Raw genomic sequence first — 20,398 nt, forward strand, 5'->3', positions numbered from 1 at the left:
GCCTGTGCTCCGCAACGGGAGAGGCCACAACAGTGAGAGGCCCGTGTACCGCAAAAAAAAAAAGAAAAAGAAAAAGAAAAATATATAGGTTCTCTTTTAAAATGCGAGTCCCCCTGGGATCCCTCTTACACACCTATCTTCTTTTGTGGACTTCTTCTAGAGCGTTAAAGCTGAAAGGAATCTTAATGATCATGTGGTGCAACCTCCTTATCTTAGAGATGAAGAATCTGATGCTGAGAAGACAGGAGTGCTGGAACGAGGCTCACAGCTAGTTAGTAGTAGAGTTAGGATCAGTACCCTGCGTCTCCTGCTTCTTTACCTAAAAGCATGTTGTATCCTGTGGTGTCCTGAGGAGACAACTTTCTTTCAAACGTGTCAACCTGTATTAAATTCATGCCTAACAATATTTCATGTAATGTAGTTTGACTAGCATTTCTCTGCAGTCACCACAATTCTGGAGATGGCAGGCATTGGGGTAATCATTTATAAAACTTTCTCATGGGTATGAGTCACTTCCAAGATCCAATGGTTATTTGTAAACTAGTGTGTAAAGTGGCACGTTTGGGTAGCAGCAGTATTAGAAACAGAAGCCCTAGAATGATTGGCAGGCCCTGAGGATCTCTTTGTCAATTTCACTAAAAATGGTGGGGATCGTTTCCCCGCCTCACCACCACCCACCACTGCTAAGTGTAAAAGGTATGTCTGTGCGTGAGGGGAGGAGCCCTGCGTAGCACAGCAAGGGGAGATAGAGCAAAGGAAGGAGAGTGAAACTTTAAAAGGCAGTTGTTAATCCCCAACTCCTAATTTATCCCTCCCTCCCACCTTTTCCCTTCGGTAACCATAAGTTTGTTTTCTAAGTTACACACTACTACATATACAACAGATAATCAAGGCCCTACTATATAGCACAGGGAACTCTACTCAATATTCTGTAATAACCCACATGGGAGAAGAATCTGAAAAAGAATGGATAGATGTATATGTATAACTGAACCACTTTGCTTACACCTGAAACGAACACAACACTGTAAATCAACTATATACCAGTGTAAAATAAAAATTAAATTTAAATGTTAAAAAAGGCAGTCGTTCATGTAGGTGTGTCCGTGGAATCGGCATCACCCATTGCCTGCTGTGGAAGTGTCCTGAAAAGTCCAAGGGAAACTGGCCCCAGAGACAGGCAGTGATGTATCCAGGAGGAGCCCCGTCCCCAGTCTCTCTGGCGGTGTGGGTCCGGGACGTGGGGTGCTCACATTCGTCAACAGAACAAGCTATTCCTTGCATTTATAGAAGTGTCTTGGACAGTTCTCTGTAATTCACCTCCGTCAAATGCAAAGAGGTTTTGAGTTCTGAGTATTAACTGTGTCTTTTTATTTCCATTTAACCATTTAAATAGTTTTTTTTTCTAAAACCCAAGACTACCCCTTCTGTGTCTAAGTGAATCATTTCTCTTGAAACAGGTTTTGCAAGCAGACTTACGGAAGTGATTCCTTCTACCTCATGGAAAATAGGAATTTCTAGAATTAATATGTCATAGAGCCATGGTTCTTAAATTTCGATGTGCATCACTTTCACTTGGGGAGCTTGCTGAGAACACAAGGCACCTGGGCCCCACTTCAGATCTACCTGATGGGAATATAGCAGATGGGCCAAGGCTGTGCGTTTTTAAACGTCCTTCTTCATGCCTCTTGCGCCACCCTGTGATTTTGATGTTCTCCCGTTTGAGATATTTGTCAGAGGGATGTAGGTAAGAAAGAAGGATGGTTAGCAGTGAGACGGCTTAAGTGTTGGGGGAGCCCCTATGCCCACGTTCCTCATTCATTTATTTATAAACATTTGTTGAGCACCTCTTCACTATATGCACAGCATGTTGCTAGGTTTGGGACTTACCCAGATGATGAAAATAGATTGTATGCATGTGGAATTAGTGTTTCGAAATTGGTTACAGACATTTTGGTGTTAATTTATTATTAATTAATGCAGTCCCCCCAGGCACTACAGTACTCCCCCCAACCCCTCTTTCTGATCTCGTCTTGTGATAGTTAATACGCTCCTTCAGCTCTAAGCTCTTTTTACTCTTTTCCTTAATCTCTCCTTTTATATTTCTTGCATACACTGTATCTGAGGTATTGCTTGAGTCTGCAGTTCTAGCATTATTCCTATGACGTTCGAACCATCTTACTAGAATTTATATGTCTGGTACCTTTAAACGTTAATTCTAAATTAAGCAGTAACGCCAAATGAGGCTCCAGCGACAGGATGGAAAATGTCGACTGTCTTTTACCTATTAGACTGACCTAGGAATGTAACTCACATTTTAAAAATCGATTTCATTTCAGTCCTTTGTAACGTCAGGAAAACTTAATAAAGCTCTCTAGATTTTTAACGTAATGGCTATCACGGTCAATCTTGATAATTGCTTGTGTTATATGCCTGTCTTCTCTCCATCAGTAACAATAAAAAAATACTCGACACTGGTCCAAAGCATTATACTTCCCAATGTTCTTTCACCTCCACTTTTTAAATGGTTTTCCTCGGAATCCTGTGAATTTTGAAGAACGTTATTATTGTTATTTTCCCAGTGTAACAGGTGAGACAACTGAGACCCAGCCTGACGAACAGTTTGCTGCAGTGATTATATTTTTGATGTTTAATGCAATCGGTACTTCATGCGACTCTGGAGGCAGCAGGTTCTCCTTCCATTTAAAACTCTAAATGAGGCCACAACCAAATCAGAAGCTTTACTTGCTGGTGTTGCCTTTTGGTAGTCATAATTAAGATAGCATTTATTGGTACTAATAATTCAGGATTACATCTCCTTAATAGATGTCCTGAGCAAGCACCATGGTGACAAGATAAGTTGCCCTGTTTTGTTCCATATGTCTGTGTTCTAAGTATTCCATAGTTTTAATTGGTTCCCTGCAGAATAACATTTACAAGCATATGGTATGGAAAATGCTGACTGCTTTTGTTATCATGTATTTTAGTACTAGTAGTGGCCCTGGTTCACTTGGCCTTTAAACGTGATTATGAGGTTATTTAATGCACTTCCCGGTGTACTTTTTCTTAACCTGCCCACCGATTGTTAAATGCCGTCAATATAGTGTATCCGGTAGCCTGTGCACAATTGGCAGAAAACTAATTCACAAAAGATTTCACTGTGGATCTATGCTGCAAGATGCCTTCCCCTGCCTTGCCTCATGTGCAGTTTCAAAGGCACTGCAAGACAGCCTGCAGTTTTGCTTCAGAGGAGGGTGCACTGTTTGGAGCCCAAGAGGCAAGGCAGAGCTCTCTGGCGCCTTGTGTGGGAGATTCACCAGCAATTCCTTAAAAAGGGGTTACAGATGTGAAATTAGACTCATGGATTGAAGAGGGGACCAGCTTTATTTTTGGATATCTGAGCTACTTTGGCACTTGCGTGGTTTCCTCAGGGAGTGCTGTAGCAGAGTACAGCTGAATTATTCGTATTTTTGAGACTATGTACAAGCCTTCTTGTTTTCAACCTTTGTATTATGGAAAATTTCAAACATATACAAAAATGGAAAGTATTGAATAATGAACCCTCCATGGACCTAGGACTTAGTGTGCTAGTTTCCCAGGCTGCCAAAACAAAGTACCAAAAACTGAGTGGCTTAAAACAACAGAAATTTAGTGCCTGACAGTTCTGGAGGCTAGAAGTCTGAGATCTAGGTGTCCCAGGGCTATGCTCCCTCTAAAGGCACGAGGGAAGGAAGGATCTGTTCCTGGGCTGTCTCCTGACTTCTCATGGTCTCATTTGTTCTTTGGCTCGTAGACAGCCTTCTCCCTGTGTCTTCATATCATCTTCCCTCTATCGTGTCTCTGTGTCCCGATTTCCCCTTTTTACAAGGACACGGTCATATTGGATTAGGGCCCACCCTAATGACCTCATCCAGCTTAACTAATTACATCTGCAACAACCCCATTTCCAAGTAAGTTCTGAGGCACTGGAGTTTTAGAACCCCAACGTAGGAATTTTGAGGGGATGAAACTCAACCCATAACAGTTATCTTCAATAATTACCAATGCTTTGCCATTCTGTTTCATCTGTTTCCACGCCGTACATGTACAGTTTTGTTTCCTGGGGGTATGTGAGAGCAAATCACAGACATCATGCCATTTCACCTGTAAACTCTCATTTCACCTGAGTCTGCGTCCAAGAAGGAGCTTGTAGGTGCGTGCGTGCGTGCGTGTGTGTGCGTGTGTGTGTATGCTTCCCATAAACATTGTGTCCAGTGGTTTTTGACTTAATGAGAATCTCGCATGGAAAGAACGGTAGAGGCTCCTGCTACTTCTCAGCCTGGGAATCTCTCACCTCTCCTTTCTGGACGAAGGACCTTCTCGAGAAGTTTCTTGACACTTTGGGGCAGTTAATGCTCCTGTCCTCTGTGCCCACACACTGTTTTTCAGTGACCTGTAATGTAGGAAGAACCCCACTGTTTTTGTAGCAGGGTGCCAGAGAAATGAAAACAGACTGTTTTTTGGACCTCATTGCCCTGTTCCCCTCCCCCATTCTCTAGAAGGAGGGACTTTCCTAAGAGCTCATGGAGGGGCAAGAAGCTGGGGAGAAACTCAGGAAGGGTGGGCTGAGAGAAGGGTCTGGAATATGCCCCTGAAGACGCCTCAGTGGCGGGGCTGGCTGATGCTGTGCTCTCAGTGGAGACGGCTGCAAGTAAGGGTCAGTTCTCTGAAGGACCACCTTCCAGTTGGCAAGGACTGTGGTGGACATGGCCTAGTGTCCATTGTTGCCAGGTAGGGCCAAACAATGGAAGCTTTCTAAATATGCCATTGTCTGTGCTAATCTGTATAAAGGTTTATTGTTTTCATTTCTTACAATGGCATTACCTATATCATAATTACCAAATACCATATTACCATAGTAATTCATGTTTGTTCCATTTGCCCCAGGATGATAAAAAGTTAACCCGGATAATTTTAAAAACATGTATGAAACAGCCTGTAGGAGGTAGAGGAAGGCAGGACTGTACAGAGCCTTGGAGGCACTGGATTACTAGAAACAGTCCGCGCTGTTGTCAGCCCACAGGCAGGGAAGCGGTCAGATGCACACCTTTGGCAATTCCCGTCCTGGGGCAGTTACCTCCGGCAGTCTCTGTGCACCAGACTTAACTTGGGGATGCTAAAGGATCTCTCACCCAGGATTCTGAGAATTTTGTGAAATGATGCCAGGATCAGAGAAACCACAGCAGTGGCTCAGCAGTTGCCCTGGAGGCACCATTCACTTGGAATGCACGTGAATGGCATCCCCTGGGCACAGCTCCATGGGATGTGAATGGCGCCCCCCTGGGGTTGTGAGACAGTGAGGTGCTCTCTGCTGTCACCGTTGTTACTAACTGGTTGTTGCCACTTGAGTTTCTCTCCCCAGTTAGCTGGGGTTTGCTCACCAAGAGAGTGGGAAGAGAGGACCACCTCCCCATCAATGGTCCCGCATTCTCTCCATCTTTTCTTGCCCCCATCCCACATTTTACTACCAGCACTCTCCTACCACAACATCCAGAAGCTTAACTATCAAGGATTTTTAAAAAGCATCTTCTCTCCATTTTTCCACCCTGAGATTCTAAAGATCTCAAGACATGAGTGAATTCAGAAGTCACACACACACATGCCCGCGTGCACACACGTGTTGGGGAGTCTTGCTCTCTGTTCTTCCTTTGATGAAAACTTGTGTGTTTTATGATCTAAGGGCTCTTAGTTGCTATAACCTTCTGAAATAGAGTCAAACAAACCAATAACAACAAAACTTGGGAGGGGAGCACAGGGCAGGACTTTGATTTGTGAAGATAAACAATACTTTCTTTTTACATCTTTATTGGAGTATAATTGCAATACAATGGTGTGTTAGTTTCTGCTTCATAACAAAGTGAATCAGTTTTACATATACATATGTTCCCACATCTCTTCACTCTTGCATCTCCCTCCCTCCCACCCTCCCTATGCCACCCCTCCAGGCGGTCACAAAGCACCGAGCTGATCTCACTGTGCTATGCGGCTGCTTCCCACTAGCTATCTAACTTACGTTTTGTAGTGTATATATGTCCATGTCTCTCTCTCGCTTTGTCACAGCTTACCCTTCTCCCTCCCCATATCCTCAAGTCCATTCTCTAGTAGGTTTGTGTCTTTATTCCTGTCTTACCCCTAGGTTCTTCATGACATTTTTTTTTCTTGAATTCCATATATATGTGTTAGCATATGGTATTTGTCTTTCTCTTTCTGACTTACTTCACTCTGTATGACAGACTCTAGGTCCATCCACCTCATTACAAATAGCTCAATTTCGTTTCTTTTTATGGCTGAGTAATATTCCATTGTATATATGTGCCACATCTTCTTTATCCAAACAATACTTTCTTAATGAGTTCAAGGTCACTGCTAAAATGCTATTACTCCTTTGGGTCTTCAAACCATAGATTCACTTCTCCAATTGTTGTCTGGTGAGTAACTGACAAGTATTTCTAATAAGACTATTTGCTTCTACGTCAGTACCTCCAAAAGCTTCACATCTATGCATAGGACAGTGGGTTTGCAGTTGTCATAAGTGTTAGGTTACTAATAGTTTCAAATATTTGGAATTTTCAGAGCAGACACCACAGTATTAAGAAATTAGGATGTAATATTCTAGTTGTTATTGAATTTTTAAACTTCTGCTAAAGAAATTACTCAGAAAGAGTACTCTCTTAAGGAAAATAAAATGGTAAGAAAATTTGAGTCTTTAATTAAAAGCTGTACATAATTCATCATTGAATATAGCCACAAGCCCAAAATGAACAAAGATTTATTTTACAGGGTGAGTGAAAAATTTTAAAAGCTGATGTCATCCATATTACAGCTATTTATTATGGTGAAAGATTTGGCAGTCTGATGCATTTTTATTTCGTATTGTTAAGGTTGCCATAATATTTTTAAACCTTCCTCATTTGTCATTCTTTGGATATATATTTTTAATTGAAAGTTCAATGTGACACCTATTTAAAAATTAAAATAACGAAATCTTCCTCTAACATAACACCTTTCTTTTTTTACATGATTATTTAAAATAACAAGGCAGAAAACTTTGTTCAAATATTTTGTATTAAAGGTAACTTTATCATAATCTATTCAGTTGATGATGCACCTTTAAATGGCAAAAGTAAAATTCAAATGGATATATTGAAATCTTTCTATATTGAGGGGCTATGTTTGGAGAGTCCGGGCAATTCTCTCAACAGAAGAGAGCAAAGGGAAAATGTCTGGGCAACTGAAACATAGGTTATTTAGTACTTAGAATCATAAAATCATGTTATCCCAGGGTTGGAAGGATCTGACGCTTAGAAAACCGGAAACTTTTCACTGGAAAAGCTTGTTGTCAGAGGGTGATACTTAGTTAATGTTAACATGTTTATGCTTTTAAAACATATGAAATAATACACATGCACATGTTTTAATATCTGTCTTCATCTACATCTGTATCCTACGGCACTATGCTGTGTCACCAGACACGTATTTTAATAAATCTTTATTGAATACCCAATTACTCTGTGCCAGGTACTGTTTAGGTTTGAAAAGGGTTTTCTATTTTGCAAAATATTGAGAGACAGTGAGAGAGAATGAGAGGTCACTTGGAAGGTGAGGGTTCTTCTGTCACTGAAAAACACACAGTGTACTGAATAACGGCATCATTAAAAACTGTCATCTTTGCAAAGTACAGTCATTGCTCTGCATATCTCTAGTACATGTCCCTGTGAACCTGCATAACTGCATCTTGCTGGAAATGCATCTTCTCCTCCTGCCGGCTTCTAGCCGCTTATCTGTTCATTACTGTCATGTCTGAGAAGGTTTCAGACATGCCAGGTGTGTGGTGTCACCTGCCTGACGTCCATTCCAAATACAGACGTTTGCTCGCGTGAGTATTAAAGCAATAGATCTTCCTTATGACAACAAAAAGCTGACTGCAGAAAAGCAAAGCTTCTGGGAAAAGTCTTCTGAGCGCATCTTGGCTTGATCATGGAGAGAAAAAACCTGACTAATTAGCTTCAGCCCTCCCAGTCTGAGGGAGAAGAAATAATTAAAGGATCCGGACAGCCTGCGCCATACAGCGGCTGGCTTTGAAAGAGGCGACACAGTTAAGAGGACCTGATCTGAGGGAAGGCTCACAAAAGAAAGTTCTGGGAACTTAGTGTAGAGCTGAGAAGGCTATTTTTTCTTTTCCATAAAGATCAATTAAAGAAAAATTAAAATACTTATGAATCACCATGTTTCCAGTAAAAAAGGAAATACTTTTAATCAAGGAAAAAAGTAAATTCCTACAACTTATAACAACTTTAAAGGTGAGAAAGATAGCAACAAAAATTAGGGCTATTACTAAATATTAATCTTTAGGGCAAATTTGAGAAGTAGTAACATAAGCATAGCTTTCTCATCTTTTTTTTTTTTCTGATTGATTTTGTGTTTCGAAGCTCAGTGGTTTGGGTGTTGCCCATCCCTGGACAAATTGCTTTATCCTAGAGATGCTTCTGTGAGTTGTTCCAGCAGAGATTGTGTCAATGACCCAGATGGGGGGACTTCCATTTTATAGAATTCCCTCAGTCCATGTCCATCCTCTAGTGCAGCTGTTGGGGAAGGGGGTGGCTATTTAGCTTCTCAGTTTCTACATAGGTGTTAACAGTAAGGTCACTTCCTCCTTATTCCCATATGCACCTCATTCAAGGGGTTATTCGTATTGATGGACTTGATCAAATGGAACAGGCCTGAGAGTGTGTGTGGACATCTGCTACAGAACCCAGCAACACCTGTCTACACACAGACGTACATCCTCTTTTTCAGAAGGTTCTATATTCTTAGCAGAGAGCCTCGAGACTGTGTTTGGATGGATAGAAAATGACAGGTAAAGCGAAGTCGTTCAAAGGTCATCATACCTTTTGTTATTTTGGATATTTTCCCTCTGCGCTTGATATAAGTTATTTACTACAGAAGTTTTACAGAAACACTTAGTGCAGGTTATATATTTACTAAATGTCATCCTTAGTTTTCCCGTGATATGTTGATTAAAAAGTTATTAAAGAACCCCCCTTCCCATTTACGTCCACCTTGTGTTCAAAGTGCATTTCTTTTTTCCATGGATGAGGAAAGTAAAAAGCATGGAAGCAGGTCTGAGTGCTCTAGTGAATCATGATTGAAATCACAATTGGGGGCTATCTGTCCACCTTTTAAAAATTGTTTTTGACTTATTGCCGCCAGGGTGAACATTCAGATAACGTGCACGTAGGAGCGTAGGAATAACATAAAGCCGCCAAGATGAAGGGGGAAAAAAGCAAGCCCACAAAAAGAAAAGCAAAGGGAAGGCTCTCCGTTTTTTATTTCTCTCCAGTAATTTTCCTGATACTAAGTTAACCTTACAGCCCTGGGACGTCTCGCTGATTTAGCCCTAAATCCTAGTTCCACTGAGAACATTTTCTTTGTTCAATTACATCACAGAAGATTCCGTTGGAAGCATGTCAGGGTGCTACGGATTGGCTTTTCCGGGTCCAAGAGGGTTTGATTTTCCTTTGTTGTGCCTGGATGGTATCATAAACGCTGCTGTTCTTCTCCAGCCCCTCCCCATAAGACAAAGATAAAAAAGAATGTCCCACAGGGCATGGGACATGTGTGAGTGTTCGTGGGAGGGTACTGGGTGGTAGATGAGGGAGGTGAAGGGTACAGGAGGAGGGAGACAAACCATCTTCCTGGTCGTGCTGTTCTGGTCGCAATCCAGGCTTTAGCTGCCCGCGAGCTCAGAATTTGGGCTTCTTATTTATTGCTTTAGTCCATCCTTTCAATCGATATTTAGTTGAGTATTTTTACCGAGTACAAGTCTAAGTGCTGATTCACCTCTAAGGATGGAAACCAAGACATGCTCTGACTAGCTACCCAGAGTGTGCACTCAAGGGCCCAGGCTTTTCCCAAGACCTGGTGAAAAGGGCTTTCTCTCCCTTCATCCCTCCTTCCTCCCTCCCTCATCCTTCCTTCTCTCTTGCTTTCCCTCCCTCCGTCCCTCTCTTTCTTTTTTTCTTTCCTTTCTCTCCTTCTTTCTTGTAAGCCTCTTTGCTTTCTTGTCTTCGTCTCTCAGAGTTACTTTTAATTATTTATGTTTTTAAGCGCACACCACAGAGGAGCCCAAGAAAACGTCACACATTCATCTCCCGGCTTGAGAAATTATCAGCATTTGATGAAAAGGACATTCTAGATTTGAACACTTAACAACCTTTGGGGAAAGCAGTTGTATGTCTTATCGTTATCCTATTTATGAATAGACAATAGGAAGTAATTTGAACTTTATGACACATTCTCCACATTTTGTCAACTGAAAGGGATATGATGTAACTGCAAAATAGGTAAAAGCACTATATGAAGTTTTAGAATTCCTTAGAAAAATATGCTTTGGGGCAGCAACCCACGAGCTCTGATTGCTAATACAATAAATACCCTTTTGTCTTGAAACCATGTAAACCGGAATTTTAAAATTATTGTACACTGGACATCCATTAACCACTTTAAGTGCTGGGGCCACAGCGGAGTAACACCTGGTAGCTAATTACAGTTAAACCCTTCCATGGGGGTTAACGGATCAGGGCCCAGCATTGGGCCCGTTTGACGCACACCACTAATAGCAAGTCATGTTTTGACAGAGTTCCACAGTGGACTACCTTCCACTGCTTGAGACATCAAAAAGAAAATTATTACAACAGTTACGTCTTCAGAATAATGAATAATTTAGAATGTGGAATAGATTCAGAAGAGGAAAGGGGAAAATATGTGATAAGTAATATGTGATGAATAATAGTCATATAATCTGTCACTATATAAAATCATTTTAAAGCTTTGTTTTGAACTTTATGCCATGAGGTAGGCAGAATGCACGTGTCGTCATACTCTGGGGTGTGTGTGCGTGTGTGTGTGTGTATAGAGATTCAGAGAGAGACCCTACCACGAAATGAGAATCTGTTAAGCTTGAGAGAGGGATGATTACTTGCAGCCTGTAATACAATTTTTAACTTTTGGGCTATTAACAAAGTGTTAGTCCATAGTACTGTTATTTCATAAGAGCGTGACAAAGGATCTAAAAATTGAAAACCCTCTTCTGCCCAACTGTTATATCCAATCATTGTTTTCACTAGCAAATGTTGATTTGAGCATCAGCTGTGTGCAGAACACTCACTGCCTTAGGAACTCTGGGGGATACCAAGTTCAGGATGTGGCCAGGACTTGCAAGGAACCATTGATCTAGTAGAACTGGATCTCTGATATTGAATAGCTGACCCCCAAATGCATGGGTGACTAGGAACTAAAGATTGCACATGCCAGTAAATGAAGAGAGTTACTGTTTATTTTCATTTGTGTGGTTGACTTTTGTTTTGCTGTAATACACAGCAGAAGTAGAATATTGGGCCATGATGGACTTTAGATGGGGGATACAGTTACTTACCTCTGCTCTTTATCTCTCAGTTCGTAGTTTCTCATCTATAAAAAAAATGGTCTCTAACATTTTTTGGTTGTACAACAGCATTAGTAAAAGTCTTTTGAGTTCATTCTCTGAGGACATACATTTATTTCTGAATTCTGTTCATGTATTAATTGACTAGCATATAAGGCACATTGTATATTTTTAGAAAAACGGAATACTTTAAAGGATGAGGTAAACAAGAGTTTACATGGTTTCTTCTCTTACTTGGAGGTCCACAACCTCACTTTGGAAACCATTGATGGGTTTCAACTGGGTGAACCCAAGCCCTTTTCTAACTCTAGATTTGAGTAAATCTAAGTAATGTAACATCAGTAATTCCCTCTGAAATTGTACTTAATCTAGAGCACCTCCGGCAGCCCGTTTCAAAACCCAGATGCAGATACATTCTGCAGTTGACAGAAGCCAGATGGTCCCTGGGCGCTAACCTTGGGTTCTCTTTAAGGCCATGGTTCCCAAACAAGTCATAGTATTCTTAGACTTTACTACAGACTTACTAATTCTGACTATCAGGATGGGCTCAGAAATCTGCATTACAATAATGTGCTAGTAGGTGATCCTATTGCAGTCAGCAAGACAGTACTGTCACCCAAGCAGAAGCCACAGCGTGCTTTTCTTCTGAGAGGCAGGACCCAGGAAGGAAGAAGTAGCCATGTGGTGTAGTGGGAAAAATATTGGAGTACATCTTTCCAGGTCATTAGATGGTGATCTAACTCATTTGTTTGGTAATAGTTGCTTTGATTCTACTTTATGGATAGTCCATAATTTGCCCAACGATTCCTTGGTTATATATTGACATTGTTTCTTACTTGTTTTTTGTTTTTGCTTCCATTACAAATACTGCTTCAATAAACATTCTTTGGGAGTTTATTGAATATCCATATTTAAGAATGGATTTTGAATTATAATAAGGAATTTTAAAAGTATCCATATTTATTGGTGATTTTATTTCTATAGAATAGATGCCTAGAAGTGAAATAAATTAGTTGGATCGAAAAGTGTGAACAGGGCTTCCCTGGTGGCGCAGTGGTTGAGAGTCCGCCTGCCGATGCAGGGGACACGGGTTCGTGCCCCGGTCCGGGGAGATCCCACATGGCGCGGAGCGGCTGGGCCCGTGAGCCATGGCCACTGAGCCTGCGCGTCCGGAGCCTGTGCTCCACAATGGGAGAGGCCACAACAGTGAGAAGCCCGCGTACCGAGGAAAAAAAAAAAAAAGTGTGAACATTCTGCCTTTTAAAGGATACTGTCAAATTATTCCCACATTGGTTGTAGTGTTCCTTTCTGCTGCCTACAATCTAACCAGCGGTGGATGTTAGCACTCTCAATTTTTTGCCAATGTGATGGGCCAAAAAAAAAAACACCGTTTTATTTTTGGTCTAATTTGCATTTCCATGACTACTAATGAGGCTGAATTTCTTTTCATTTATTCATTTTTCTTCTGTTAATTGCCTGTTCATACTTCTACTGATTATTCCATTGGTTATTTGTCTTTTTCTAAATCAATGTGTATAAACTTTTTGTATGTTAGGAATATTGCCCTTTTAATAGAAAGATGGTGCAAATATTATCTCCTGCTCTGTTGTTTATCTTTTATCATTTTTTCCCAGAGAATTGAAGTAGCTAAATCACATGCTATACGTATATATTTACTGGGATATTGTTTACATGTAACATTATATTAGTCTCAGGTATACAGCATAATGATTTGATATTTGTATATCGAATCATTTGTATTTGTATATAATATATAGTGAAATGATCACCACAATAAATCTATTTTTATTTAAATATCCATCACCATACATAGTTATAATTTTTTTTCTTTGTGATGAGAACTTTTAAGATCTATTATCTTAGTTCTGTCATTCTTTTTGGTGCTGTTGTCTATCAAAATTTTCACTACTTTTAAAGACACTTAATAATGATAAATTCAGCACCTTAGATTTAAATTTAAATTGCATTATCATTTTTACATGAGGCTCATTATAAGAGAAGTAAATGCATTCCGATCAAGAGCTAGAGACCAAGGCAGAGTCTGACCTGTATTATTGCAACATTTTCAGAAAGCACAGTAGGTAGACTGAGGAAAAGATGGTAAAGAGTCTACCATTACTCTTTAGTGCTTGAAAGGATAATATCATATTAAATAATTCATGCTTACTGCACACTTAATGCAACTTATTGAACAAGCTGTTCCGTAGATGCCCAAGGCCAGAGAACAAAGTAATATCTCATTAATGTTTCCAGAGTTGAATTTGTTAATAATATAGTATTTTAATGCATCAGTGAGAATAGGATAAACATCCTAAAAGGATATACAGTGAAAAATTCACAAAAAATATGTCTGTATGAAGATAGGAATGTTTAGTATCTGTATGAAAAAATGACCTAAAGCCCTTATAATTATAATAAATACAACATTAAGATACCATTTTACCTATCAACAAGATAATGCTTAAACACAGAGTTGAAGATTTGAAAATCAGGTATTTCTGTAGGTGAAAATGTAAATTTCTACAACTTTTCTGGTGAGCGTTAAAATACCTACATTCTTTGACCCAGAAATGTAAAATTTGGGAGTTTATCCTGAAGAAATAACTAGAGATGGGCACAAAAATACTATGTTCCAAATATTCCCTGCAGTCTTATTTACATTATCAAAAAATTAACTTAAATCTGCAACAGTAAGGAACTGAGTAAATAATTTATAATGATCCTTATTAATGAATACTGCATCCATTAAATGTCATAGTTATTCATTTACTTATTCACTTTTTCAATGGTTATTGAGCACCTACTATGTGCAAAGCAATAGACTGGGCAGCTGGGGTTACAAAAGCAAACACATATTACTCCTGGTCATCACAACATTTATGTTTTAGAATTTTAAAAGAATACTCAGAATGTTGTTGAAAGAGAGAAGCTATAAAATGTTAGGTATAATATGATCACAGTATTACAAAAGAGAACACTCATAAACGTATAGAACAAAGTTGGAAGGAATACGTTTTGTTCATAGTGATTATTTTGGGTCTTGAGGATTTTTTTCTTTGTGTTTCTACATTTTCCAAATATTTTACAATGAACATACATTATTTTATAAAGTAACTTACATTACTATGATGGTATAAATTAACTTCTATGTTTGATAGTAAATTAACCTTAGGTGACGTGGGTGTAGTTTTCTATGTGTGTGTAGCAGGGGTGTTCTTTTTCGTTTGGTTTTTAAAACCCTTGTATTGCCTTTGACATCAATCATTTAGTAAAATAAGCTCTTCCAAGCTTTCTCTAAAGATCAGTTATTTGCTAGGTAGATTTAAATTTTGGAATGAGTCCAATTTGGAGGTCTGTATTAGTAAGTTTGGGCTGCCATAACAAAATACCATGGACTGGGTGGGTTAAACACCAGAAATTTATTTCTCACAGTTCTGAAGCCTGGAAGTCCAAGATCAGAGTGTCAGCATGGTTGGGTTCTGGTGAGAACCATCATCTGGGCTTATCAAAAGCCTCCTTCTCCCTGTGATCTCACATGGTGGAGAGAGAGAGAAAGAAATAGAGAGATAGAGAGCACAAGCACTCTGGTGTCTTATAAGAGCACTAATTCCATCTTGAGGGCCCCACCCTCATGACTAAATCTATACCCAATTATTTTTCAAAGACCCCATTTCCAAATACCATCACATTGGGGGTTAGGCCTTTGACATATGCATTATGGGGGTACACAATTCAGTTCATAGCAAGGTGTAAGCATAGCAAAGGGGCACAGACAGCGGAAGGTCAGAGATGAGGCTAGATGGAAAAGACTACAGCTCTTATGTCTGAAAAGAGGAAGGTTGAGAGATTATAAAAATCTATGAAACCATGGCAGACAGATTTCTCAAGCTGAAAGGAAGCAGTACCAAAAGGAAAGTAAAGAGCTACCCCATCCAGTTGGTAATACATGTATGGACACAGTTCCCCCAAAAGTGGAATGGCTGAAAAATGATAATATCTTAGGAAGCTATGTAGGACAATTCCTAAAGGGGCTTTTCAGGAAAGGTAAGGATTTGGGAGGACCATCCTTGACCTTTTCTGGTTGAAGTTGTGGAGGAAAAATAATGGTGCTGTCCCCCAAAACTGTCCTTTGAGGACATTGTCAGTAAAGGAATCTTGAACAAAAAAAATATAAAAAAATTAAATGCTGTAAGTAAAATAACAGTTCCAGCCCAAATCATTATTATGATCCAGAGGAAGTATGTCAACCGTATATGAAGTCATTCCTTTTGAGAACATTGTGTTTTCAAGATCGGTAGCAAACAGGCTGAGGAAGATGGATTCAGCTGAGAAAGACAAAGGATGGTTGAGCCAGTACCCGATGCCCCAACTAAAAGGATCCTGACCCCAAGGAAACTGGGGACCCAGATGCCCACCCAAGAAGGGCCTTGGGCAATAGGTGGGTTTAGCTATTGCCCCCTGACCGCCTACCCACAATGGCCTCTGCATTTGACAGTCTAGAAGGGATACAGGTGCACAGGGTCTGAGCCATTTATAGCTGAATTTGCTCAGACCGACTCTCATCCCTCATTTTTCCCAAATGAGAGATACTAAAAGAGGGCCTTCTTCAGCATGGCAAAGAGAGGCTGAAGGAAAATATTACTGGGGTTGGTTAGGAGGGTGGTGAGTGGGGAGGCTCTAGACAATATATACTTCTCTGAGTTGATTAGGTTTTCATTTTATCAGTAAGTGAGACAATTAAATTATCTCAAAATCATTTGAGTTTCGTCATTGAAAGCTTTTTGCCTTTTCCTAATTCATTGCTTTATATTCATCTAGTACGTCACCAATTAAATTTGGACATTTATGAGAAAATTAAATATAAAAAGTCTGTGTCCTGAATTTATAGATTCTGGTAAATGTTTTTGCTTTTACACATGACCTGAGGTACAACTCTCAGAAGAGATCAATTACAGCCTCCAGTCACTTCTTATTGTTTATTAATTAACCATTAGAGTGAAATTGGACTAAACTAGGTGGCCAGTGGGCCAGAGTATCCTATTTGGCAATATCATGCAGATTTAAAGAAGAAGCATGTATTCTAATTTCAGGAATTCTATATATACATACCAACCCCACCACCCCTCCATACATACAGATGTGTCCACACAATTGCTACCATTAAGCCAGTAAGAATGAAGAATAACTGTAGTTTTGGTCATGGAAAAAGGTCCATAGTATACTGTTAAGTGAAAAAAGGAAGTCTCTAAATAGTAGAAGTACCCCATTTTTGTAAAGTATATGTGAAAATATACATGCGTAAATTTAAAATGTGGAATATTCAACAGTTGTTATCTTTGTTTTATTAATTTTTGTTGCGTCTGACTTTTTATAATGACATGTATTTCTTTTCTTACCAGAAAAATAAACAAAAATAAGGAATAAAATACAAAAGTTTCAGTTGATGAGGAAAGTCCCTGTGTTCTGGGGACTTTGCACAGAGTGATAAGCTTTTTCTCCTTTGTTTTTTTAAACTTTCGATTGATGCCATGCTATTCCCTCCAGCATTTAGCTCCCTCTGGGTCCCAGCCTTTTTCCAGGTAATGATAAGATTATGAGAAGTTCAGCAGCAGGTCAGGAATTGCAGACATCATCTCAAACCCAAGGCCGATATCAAGAGGCATCTCATTCATTTACCAAATGAACAAAGGATGTGACTATCCATATCCGACAGAGCTGATCAGAGACTTATAGTTCTCGCCTTTGGAAGACCAGGTTGCTCTGGGCAGCTCCACAGCTCCCTTTGTCCCTGCTGCTCATTTGGCTGTGGTTCCGTATGCACCCCCCGCCCCCACTCCTGGCTTTCCTGGTGACTGTGACTGGCGTGGACATAGGGATTGCTAGGGATTAGCAGCATGTAAGGTTTCCTCTTGCCCATCCTGTGAGTCTACTGATTTAGAATCACGGCAGCCATAGATTCACAGGGTTTTTCTGGGGGAGGAACCGGGCCCTTTTCTGTGCCACCCAGAGCCAGCCTTCAGGAAGGAAGACCCCTCATTGACTTGGAGTTAGAAGTAGTCAAGTCAATTGCCAACTGTTGTCTGTGCCTGGGTTTCTTTGGAGATACCATTCGACAAATTCAAGCAGCTTCTTCTCTCGCGTCTTCACTTTTTGGTTAAGGATGAGGGACTAAAGAATGTGCCCTGCTGTAATGTGCGAGGAAGGGGACTCTCCAACTTTCATAGGCTTTGCCTATAACGTTTTTGAAACAAAATTCATTTCAAATCATTATTTTTGAAAACATTTGCCTGGGGTTTTTAGGAAAAGAGAGTTGGGTAGGTTGGGTATGGAGAAATCATAGTATAGCTGTATTGCAAGAGCTTGTTCACTAAAAGTTAGCTGTGGGGCTCCGGATGTGAAAGTTCCAGGCAGGAGCAGCCTTGTTCCTCAGAGGGTGGAGTTATGAAAAAATTGACGGAGGAGGCTGAGCTAACGGCAAGGCTGTTTCTGATCAGGTCTGTTTTCTGTGGGTGTGTTTGAAAGTGCTTTTGCCTGACAAGTACAGTTTGCTTTCACGGGCGGATGAATCTGAATGCTTAGGTGTTTCTCTGCTTTTAAAAAGAGGTAAGAAGTAAACTTCATTAAGAAGTCTCATTTTAGTGAGGTATAGATTTACACTTTGAAAGCATATTAAAATCGTGATCCGGAATACTGGCATATTCAATATGTTTTCTTTTATACATTGATTATAGTAAGATTCTATCCATCTACTCGGAAGTGTAGGGTATAGTATAAATTGAGTGTAGTATCTATTTCAACCCATTATCAAGATTCCATTTTGTGTTGGGCTTGTTCAGTACTGGGTGTAGGTAGTAACGACGAATCTTCTGTCTCCTGAGATTCCTTAAGCCTTGGTGAGCTTGTATCAATACCAGGGGATGGCTATTTCCTTGCCAGATCTATTCACTCCTGGCTAGGAGTTTACAAAGTCACATTTAGAGAATGTATACACTAGGTAATAATTATTTGTTGAACATCCTGGGCATGCTTTCACCTTTGCACCTGCTATTTCCTTGGCCTGAGATAACTGGAGGTCCCACTTCTTCACTTCGGGTCTTTATTCAAATGTCACCTTCTCAGTGAGCCTCATCCCAGGGCACCCTCCTCTTCCATTCATCATAATCTAATTACTGGTTCTTTATACCTCCTTGCACTAAAATAAAAGTGCCACGGGGACTGGGATCTTTGTCTGTTTGGTTCAGTGCTGTATCCCCAGGACTTAGTGCGATGCCTGGCACAAACAGGGTTTTATTAGTTGAATGACAATGATTAATTGAATTGATAAAATTGTACATATGTCACTTTTATTTGAGCATAATTTGTTTCTTTGTGAATACTCTAAACTCCAATTTGAACTGTGTCAAGGGACATAGATATTAAGATTGATACAACTAATTTCATGTTTTATTCCTCCAAGCAGGCAGGAGTCTATCTGGGCCTGGTTACTATGATATCTGACTTTTGCTACACTCTAATTATATCTTAGTGGGTTTTGGTAGAAATCAGGCACTTTGGAACATCTAAGATTTTTTTGAGGTTGAGCCTACTATTTTAAGGCTGATTGGTAGTCACCAAAGGTACCTTCTTGTTGTGAGGTCCCTTTTTTCTTGTCCAACATTTTCAGCCAGGCTGAAATTTCTGGTCATCTTTTTAGATTGTGGCATAATCTCTGGAAGGTCTCTTTAAAATGAAAGTACGTTACCTTGGTGGGTAACGCATTAACCCAAGGGTACTCATTGGCATGGACTCTCTATTGGAATTGCTAGTGGAGGAGCAGATAGATCCCTGATAGTATGGGCAACAGAATGGTACATTTTGATGGAGGTGGGTGCTGGGGAGAAGATAGTGTTGGAGCCTGAGGGCTGGGGCATTGACTGGAGATGGTAGACACAGTAAATGGAGCCAGAAGAAGTCATGACTCTCAGGGAACTGGATGTGTGGGAAGAAGGGGGAATCAGAAGACAAACAAGAAAGCATGAAGAGGGGCATGTGGCACTAAAAGTAACCCTCCAAGATTTGTACTGGGATCTTCTACAGCTTGATCTGTAAGATGATATGTGCTTTTTTCTCTTTAAATGGAGAAGGATGAATAAATCATAATTTTAGAAGATTCCCAAATTGTGAAAATTGGTCCAACATGTTTGGGTTCACAATCCTATTTAGCTCCTTTCTTTTTCTGATTAATGATTGGCTTGGGCTGTGAAATGAATTGGCACACAAGTCTTCTTATTTCCCCCCATGTCTTCTTTCCTGCAAGTTGAGTGTTGAATGCAGAGCCGTGCCTAGGAGTTACTGAACCTAGACAAGAAAGCAGATAGGTCAGCTTTGGGGTCATTTTGATGCTATCATTTTCTGAAGCCTTGCTGTATTTAGAAGGCATATTTAACATTCTCTTTCTCCCTCCATCTCCATGCCTGTTCATTCTGTGGATGCTGAAGTCATTATGGCATTGTGGAGTGGATGGTGAAGGGCAGAAGAGACAGGGCTCTTTGTACTGGATCATGGGTTCTGGGAACCATCCTGGTCCTATCACAGGCTCTATTGACCCATAAAATGTGTTATTAATCTTCTTCCTGTCTGCCTTACAAGAGATATGGGAGGAGAAATGAGGTAATGTCTACTTAGACCTTCGAGCTTCTCGGAAGAACAACAGTCTACAGTAATATGATTTCCTAATGCATTTGTTTGTGTTGTAATGGAGTGTAATTCCATTTAGGCAAATTTCTTTAGATACCTCTAAAATATCTAACGGTCTTGCACAGGGGAAGCAGTCTGGCTTTGAGAGTTAAGAACTGAGCCTCGACGAATCCTCAGAAAGTACAAGTGAGCTAGCTATAAATTTATGAGCTCGAGGGA

The 20,398-nt window shown here is 40.1% G+C and overlaps 1 protein-coding gene across 2 annotated transcripts in view; it reads left to right on the forward strand.

Moving 5' to 3' along the window:
- PRUNE2 (prune homolog 2 with BCH domain) overlaps positions 1-20,398 on the forward strand; it is a 271,709-nt gene that overhangs the window by 26,765 nt on the left and 224,546 nt on the right. The window lies entirely within an intron of this gene.

The sequence above is a fragment of the Grampus griseus genome, assembly GCF_964374135.1.
Source record: "Grampus griseus genome assembly, chromosome: 6".
NCBI classification, from domain to species: Eukaryota; Metazoa; Chordata; class Mammalia; order Artiodactyla; family Delphinidae; genus Grampus; species Grampus griseus.